Source organism: Takifugu flavidus, chromosome 2, assembly GCF_003711565.1.
Source record: "Takifugu flavidus isolate HTHZ2018 chromosome 2, ASM371156v2, whole genome shotgun sequence".
NCBI classification, from domain to species: domain Eukaryota; kingdom Metazoa; phylum Chordata; class Actinopteri; order Tetraodontiformes; family Tetraodontidae; genus Takifugu; species Takifugu flavidus.
In genome coordinates, this window is record NC_079521.1 from 7,594,458 (window position 1) to 7,603,092 (window position 8,635).

Consider the following 8,635-nt stretch of genomic DNA (forward strand, 5'->3'; position numbering starts at 1 on the left):
CAGCGAGCCAGCATGAGGTTGTAGAACAAACTCATATAACGAAGGGACCGCTCTGCACCCCAAAGTACAGAATACACCTTCATTATGCATTACACATCTAAGATATTTAAGCTCTTTGTAAGAGCTAAGTCGTGGAGCCATGCCGTGTCATTCTGTGGAGGATGATAGGGGGCTTTAGTCATGTCTGCATTAGCGGGAGGACTTCCAAAGTGTGTTACATCCGCTAGCTGCCATCAGTCCCTGCGGTGATACCAAACTCTGTCATAGCCCTAAGCACCAGATCAGAACCCCGAATAGGCTAGACATTAAAGGGGATAAATCCTACCACGGGGATGGTACATTGCACAAACAAGATCAAATAAATCTCTTAAGGTCTATTGTGAGTGACAATAAATGTAGTCCAGCATGAGGATGCAGCCAAGGCGCAATGCTGATTTTTGTTTTGTGCATGGGCAAAAAGGCTGCATGAAATCATCATGTTTTACAAAAGTCTTAGCAGGGAAGCTGAGACTTGAGACCGGTGTACATCCGTCGACAAGAATTCCAGGACACATGTCATCTTTAGATGTAAGAAAGGCAGTGTTTTCCTCTCTTGGAGCAGGAGAACATGGTTTTTATTCTAAGATAAATACCATCCATCTGTCTGGTGCTGTACGGCAGCCGGGTGTGTGTGCCAAAATCAGAGCCCTTCAAGAGACACTCAGGCCTGTGTGTATATTTTCACAGTCTGATTGAAGTAAAACACAGCCTTTAATGTGTCATTTTAAGTGAACACCGGGCCCAAATGAAAACACACACCTACAAGCCCCACTTAATTGAAGGCTACAGGTTTTCACATAGCAGACAGTCTCTTATTCTTCTTCTCCGTTTTTCCAAGGGGAGAAGGGAGCAGTTTTTGAAAATCAATATTCTCAACTTGTTTTCCTGCAAATTAAAGCTGCCATTCTTAGGCTGGTGTCATGGGGACCAGCACTGGGAGATGGAGAGGAATGGGAAATACAGTAGTAAAGTTTTGTATTTCATGTAAAAAAAAAAAAAAGAAATGTAATTCTGCATTATCTCAAAATGATTGAAAGGAAGAAAGAAAGAAAGAGGCTGAAAGACATACAGTCTACACCAAAAGGGAGCTTGGATGCTATTTCTGTTTTCTGACAGAATAGGGAAGAATATTCAACATGAAGAATAAAAATACCATGATATGATCATAATTTCAAATTTCTCCTTCAGATAAAACTGATAACTTTGTGCTGGCATACTTTCCATCTTTAGAAGAAAAATTCCATTGGTTCAAATTCCTCCTTTATTTTCCATCTCAGTAACATGCGATTGCCTGCAGTTAGTCTACATACATGAAATTTACACACAAGACTGCACTCTTCTCACAATGTCTGTATCCTTGCACTGTTTTTAATATAAATGCTGGTCGTTTTCAGGAAGCTTTGTAGAGCCTAAGAACCTCAATTAGGTCCATCAATATTTGATGGATGGACTCTGATAAGGGCTGCCCCCCCCTGCAGTGCCTCTGTGCTGGCGTGCTGTCTTTAATTGTTGGCCCAAAGCGCTGCAGACAGACAAGACTTTGTTTTCTCAGTAATGGATGACACAATTTTGAGAGACTCCACTGTAAGCATGGCGGATGCACTCCTGACCTGTTGTAGCTGATGAAAATGGAGGCATCACGTGATCTGAAGGGCCACAGCAGGACCTGGAAACAACAGTCTCCTCTTCATCCAGCAACGAATAACACTTTCATCGCCATGTCAAGCAAAGCAGGCAGGAGGCTTCATGCCAAGCTTGGCTCTTCAAAAAGGTTTTGCTCTTACAGCCAGCCTGTTTAGATTAAAGGCAGAAGAGGAAATCACAAAAGACAGTTCTCTTCCTCCCTATTTCTGAACACCCCCACCCCCCCAATCTGGCTTGTGTGCTCCTGTCACCTTGGCATGTTGCAATCATATCCTTCATCCTCCCTTGTTCTCCTCTTCCAGGACCCCTGAGTTGTCCTGGGAGATGCCTTTACTGAGGGAGTTCTCTTTATTGACTTCCTGGGTAAATTGATTTTAATAGCCAACACTTGGGGGCCTTTTCTCAAGCACCCCCTGCCCCCCCAAACCCACTTCAGCAGCAGTCACGCCCTGCCATATTTCTCCACTCTGGACGTCTGGGCTTTTTTCCAGGGATATTGGAATAAGAACTGACGAATCTCTTTCAAGGTCCCAAGGAGATAATCTCCTGTCATTTCTGATTTGCATAACATTATTTAAAATTTAATGTAATGGCATTAAGCTATAGAAGACCCTCCCTTTTCTGTGAGCCTACATCTGTTTGCAGTGTGTGAGTGTGGGCACATCTGTTAAGATGCATTTTATCTGCATTTGTGTATACAGAGACACAAAACACTACAGGGGCTCATCTGGGTAATAGGAAGCCACCTTTTCTCTCTACTCCTCTCTTTCTTCCTGTCTTTCCAGGATGACCTCCCCCCCACCATCCAAACTGTCCTGGCAGCAGAGAAAATGGTGGCACTGTGCTTACTATCAACAGCTATCAAAAACAGATGGGCAGATATCGAATCTATCCATGTGAAAACATACGCAAGCACATGTGAAGCAACAAACAAAGCAATAGTGGCGCGTTCCTGGGTACAGGACCGTGGCATAGCCCAGAGGACTGGGGGCCAGATAGCATTCCATTTGCCGGATCAGTACGTGCCCTACTTAGTGGGATGCGATGGGACTCAATTAGGCTGGAACGAATATGAGCTGATAAATTAATTAATGAATACAATGAAATGGCGCAATGAGTTTGCTCATTTGTTCAGGACTGACAAGATCAAACAGCTCCACTACAAAAAGAGTGAGCTTTGATTAACGAAAGATGGATCAGCAAAATGGGAAAAATAATGAATAAGTAAAATACTACTACTAGTATTACTACTACTACTACTACTACTACTACTAATAATAATAATAATAATAATAATACATAGCAAATTCACACATGTACCCAGCGTGTTACAAACAATACAGATAATAACAAAAGCACAAATCCACACACATATCTCTATTCTCCATGGTGGAGCATCTTCCACAAATTAAAAATAAATTCATTCAGAGTCAATTTAGGGAATGTTTGGCGATGCAGGGCAGGAATACCATCTGAGCTCTGGGAATTGTAGATTGCTCCCCCACTCTCTAAGGCATTCTCTTTGTCTATCTATTTGGTGAGTTTAAAAATACAATGATGAATGCATATTTCTTCCAGATGAATAACTTGAAGGGGTTGGCAGCAGATGAATCAGGGAGCAGTTGTGTTGGTAGAGAGACTAGCCAGGTCAGAGCGCTCCACAGTCTGATCCTCTGAAGGCTGGACTTCCTCTGCATAGAGAGAAAAAACACAGGAGATAATCTGGACAACAGTCTGCCACATGGGGCTGGAGATGGTTAAATTCACATCAAAGCATATAGTGGGATCTTTGCACACAATTGCCAATCAGCCAAAAAAAATGGTACTACGCTTGAAGAAGAAAATTCCCATTTCCTCATGTAAGAGCGTGAAAACTCGTTATTCTGAAGAATGAATTAAAGCAGGCCATATTTTAAATATTATATTTAAAATCAGGCAGCTTTTACTATGGAATTTTAACAGATTTAGAATAGTCAGTTTAAACACAAAAATGATCAGTAACATCTTGTTTCCATTTCGAGCATCACCTGCACAGAGTTGTAAAATTCAGCTAAAACTAGAAAACAGCAGTAAACAACTACATAATGTTGCAACACTTATTCAAGCCTTTTATGGCTCAGAAGGGTGTGGACCTGAAGCTATGCATGTGAGGCCCCAATCCCCAGTAGGGATCCCTCCTGGCAGGGCCACTGCGTGTGCCCCTCCCAACTATTGCCCCCTAAAATCCAGCAAGAGAGAATGGCCCTCCTCTTCTTCCATGTCAACTTCAGAGACCATGCCTCCTTCTGCCTCGGAGCTTTGATACCAAAATAGTCGAGGAAGTGTCTGTCTTAAAATGCCCCAGCAGAGTTTGATCCTGGAGATGGAGGGAGGGAAAAGAAAGAAGAATGGAAAGAAAAAAAAACAACAATGGTTAGACACTGGAGTTTATTTGGAAAAATCAAATTTATTGACTGTTTGGTTGATCACAGGATTAATATTAACTGCAAACAATTTAGATAATGACAATGAACTAAATGAAGAAGAAACATGAAAATACATACATTGAATTAAAAATAATGGCTAACAGACAAAACTCTGGTTTTTTGAATCATGTATTTCAGTGGCTTGTAAGTAGGTCCACAATCAAATGAGTAAAAATACAAAAACAGCATAATTAATACTGCTACTGTCTTCTGTGTCTTTAGCTTCTTGAAAGAACAGCAAACTACGGTGGCATGACACACAAACAGTAACCGCCAAAGCAGATCATGAGCTGCAGCATCATGCAAAGGCTTGATTACTGCTCCCATGAAAGCACAGTCCATTTATTTTGCCTTCCTGTATACAGGTTTCCTCCTAATTTGTGGCAAATTTATCTCCACCCCAGTAATATAGAAAAAGTAGGAATATATATTTAAGGAAATTTCTGTTTCTTGGCAAGTGTTTTTTTTATATCAAGGATAGATTTTCTTTGAAAAGAAGCTGACAATCTGAATGTTGAGATCATGAACCACGTCTTCTGATGAACTCCTCAAGCCAAGTTAAATGCAAACTAGATAAGCCTAACTATGACACCAAGAAAAAGCTAGATTTGCATCAAGGCCCCAGTTTGGACAGTGTGGTACATGCTTTTTATATATATGAAGATTATCATTTAATAATTATAGATGACAGAAGTTGGTCATTGTCAAGAAAGTGTCATTTGATCAACAGTTATTCAACATGTAAATTTCCTTGTATGCTCTGCAAGTTTTCCTCTGATGAAAGCACTTCCACCTGTCAAACCAACTGCTGGAAGTGCGCTAAATTAATGATCAAATGAATCACTGAGTAAAGTGTCACCACTGAGTCATGGAAGGACAGAAGGAGAGAATACCAACTTGTAAGACAACATCTAATAAAGAAGGTGACAGAATCTACTATGAATTCATGTAGCCTGTGCGTTGGATGAAAAACAGTTATAGGATCAAGAAATCTCAGTATGTTGTTTGGTTAAATGCACCTGGGTTTTGAATCAGACAAGCACAGTAAGAGGTTTTTAGTTGTTTTTTTTAACCAGGAGGTGATCATTCCCAATAAGGTTGCTGATACTTTTATACACAATTATATGTCTTGGGAGGGAGAAAGGCTAAGATGTAGTGTGCATGTTGCATGTTAATTACCAGATCTAGTGATATTACTGCTTAAAATATCCAGACATTTCACTACAATTTCAAATTTTTAGGTTCCATATAAAACCCCTCTTGGGAGTGTTCGCTCAGTGCTGATGTTATGGCAGAACTGGAATGTGTTGGCTTGTTCAATAAATGTATCAGCTGATATGTTTGATTAAATAAACTGCATTGATTTTCAACTGATAATATTGGACAAATACATACAGAAAAATAGTGCTTCCCTTGTTTGAATATATTCAAAGTTATCAAAAACACTCCTTAATCATTTGCTTGCAATTGTTTGTATCTGTACATTACAGAAAATATACTTTGATATAAGAGCAGCTTTATTATAGACACTCACCACAGTGCTATCAAATCAAAAGACTCAGTCTGGAACACTGACAAAATTCATTATTCATCCGCACAAGTTGTATAAGGCTTCACACGAGCACGTCGACTTTTTTGTGAGTGTATAATGCTTTAGGGGATGAGAGCTTGCTTATGGCTTCTGAGGAAAACAGGAGACATGGAAAGAAAGGGGTTTTTGTAAACAATGGCTGATTGTAGGTTTTTGGTGGTTGAAAGAGAGTCACAGTACAGATACTTTGTTCTTTTCGCTGCATTTCCATCCCTATTATGTCGTCCAGGCATTGTGACAGAGCGCCGCAGCTCATCTCATATGCAGTTATCCAGCTAACTACCAGCCTTCCCCTGCTGCTCCTCCGGCCTTTGATAAGAACAGAGGGAAATTAAAATCATGAACCTGAATTATAAATCCAATGACAAGATAGGCTCCGAAGGCTCAGTCTGTGTACCATCTTCCTCGCCTCGTTCTCCTCTCTGTATTTCATCCCTTCTCTCCCTTTTACTCTTGTTCTTCATTTCTTGTTCTTTACTTTTTTAAATACTTTTTCTCCTGCAAAAGCTGGGCTCCCAGCTCCAGATGATTCCACTGTTAGCATATTCCATAAGAGCGAGGGAGAAACCGAGGTAGGACGAGGGGAAAAGTTTCAAATGAAGATAACACACAGTTTGATAAAACTGACAAGGGACTCAATTAAGGCTTCCTGTCAAAGCAAGAGTGATATTTTATTAAGTGGCAGCGTGCCATTCGATGGTTACATCAAGCGACACATCTATAGACGAGAGGGCTGCACCAGCTGGGTAAGAGGGACACATGTTGCCACTTTCAGGAAACATCAGTCAAAACTCACTTCATCAAATCTGTTAAAAAATTAAGAGGCCTCAATATGAGGATGCTCATTTACTTTTTCATGCTCCACCCGTCATGTTTAGTAGAAATTCTTGCTGCCCTCCTTCCTCCCAAATGCAAAGTCTTCTGGTCTGAGATTTGTTGTGTTCACATCACAAGCATCAGAAGAAGACAATGGTCGAAGACGTGCGTCACATATGCTGTAGAAATGGATTTTTATGATGAATTTGCTGGTTTTGTAGCAGCATTTCCAGTTTGAGGGAGGATTTTGAACAATGTTTTCAGTCATTACTTTCTTTAAAAAAAAGAGAAAAATAGACAACCATTGCATATTTTAGGGCATTTTAGGACATTTGTCCATGCAGCCTCCTTCATGATACATGTTTATAAACCAACCAACCATTTCGACTGAATAATGTCATAACTCCATTAAGTAGTACTCTTTAAGACATGAATTATTCGCAATTCATTTTTTCCCATAAACATATTTTATAAATGAACATAAAGCACAGTATGAATTAATCTCAGTCCACCTCAAATTGCAACATACTGAGTATATGTGCTGTCTTCTTCTGTTCTAGACAAGCAGCTATAACATCAGGAAACATCTGGTAGTGTCATCTGGCCCTTAATATCGATATCGAGCTCACACACACGTACACAGTGAAGACATATTCAACATCACGTGGTTCAGGGATTGAAGGCTTAGTCCTACGTGGGCCACGATCCAGCAGGTTTTCCCTCCTACCAATTCGAAAAGCATTTACACATTAACCTGAAGCTCCCTGCAGCCATTGTAGGTCTTGATTGCCCATTTCTGGTCTAACTAACAGGTTCTTATACGCAAGTTTGGGATTATAAACCAATTTCTCTACAGATCCTGTGTGTCTGTGTGTGTTTCTGCGTGTGTCTGGTCTTACGTACCTGACAAAGCTCACTGCCGACCATACATAGTCTGTTTCATCTAGAACAAAAGCTCAGTTGGAGAACACAAAAGGCCAGGTTCAAAAGCATTGCAGGCGTCAGGAGCGCAGGCCTAGATACATGAAACAATCAGTGTCAGCTTGTCCAGAACTACAAGTGATGTGATGCTTCTACAACAGTGCCCAACAAGCAGGACTCTGTTCAGACAAGACCAGATTAAAGTTCTGGGTAGTTCAAATAGAGTGTTGATGATTAATTTAGAAAAAAATGTTTCTGTTGTTTGGATCATTGATTAATGTGTTGCTCCAAAATGACTGAATTATCCATGGGATGTGTGACTTTGCTGTGGAACAGCTAGGTGAGTGTTGGAAAAATAAAGGTCTGTATACTTTTTGCAGTTTTTACACTTTTTACATTTTCACCATAATATTAAAATAGCATATTTACAGATAAATAATTTGATTGTAGTTTTTTTTAATTTTGACAACGTTTAACTAACTTGTTCAACATTCATGCTTTACAGATCATAATGAAAAATCACAAACTCAACATATTTTGTGTGTGTGAAATGTTCTAGGTAGTGTTTTGTCTTTGACTTGATACCTGCAGGCTGTTCTTCTTTGATAAGCTCCCAGAGTGTTGTTCGCCCAGAGGCACTGTGTCCATGTTGACCTGGTTTTGGTCTCCTTACCATCATGACCCTAGAAAACCAGAAAGAACTTTGAGAATCAGGGTTGTGTGAGTCACACTGAGTTTCTATATCATGTCTGCTTGGCCCCAGGATGGAACATCACAATGAGCGGCTATATTGACTCATATTTCTTGACTGGTTCAGGAGGCTCTCACATAGCACTCAATTACAACACTCCTCACCTCTACAGAAGCTGCCAATTCCTACTATGACTCAGGTGAGCATGAACAGCAGACGAATCGACTACATCAACATCCACTTGCAGGGTTGTTTTTCACTTGTGTGTTTCAAGCTATGTTAGTTGTCTTGGACCGTTCAGTGGAACAGAAGTTACTTGTTTTAGACTGTTTATAACATTATCTGTTGGCTGGGACCTTGCTTTTAGTCTGCTAATGGCCCAGTTGATACCCTGACTTACAGCAAGATAAATGGTGCCATGTTTGTTCTCAGAAAAGTACAGATGGTTCGCTTACAGTACATTAAGTG

The 8,635-nt window shown here is 40.3% G+C and overlaps 1 long non-coding RNA gene across 1 annotated transcript; it reads right to left on the minus strand.

Annotated features, from left to right (window-relative positions):
• Positions 1-1,251: 1,251 nt before the first annotated feature.
• LOC130521519 (uncharacterized) lies at positions 1,252-4,318 on the minus strand. Its single transcript, XR_008949352.1, has 3 exons — positions 1,935-4,318; positions 1,650-1,830; positions 1,252-1,561 (listed from the first exon to the last, which is right to left on the minus strand). It is a non-coding gene; the product is annotated as an uncharacterized LOC130521519 (long non-coding RNA).
• Between the last annotated feature and the right edge of the window lie 4,317 nt (positions 4,319-8,635).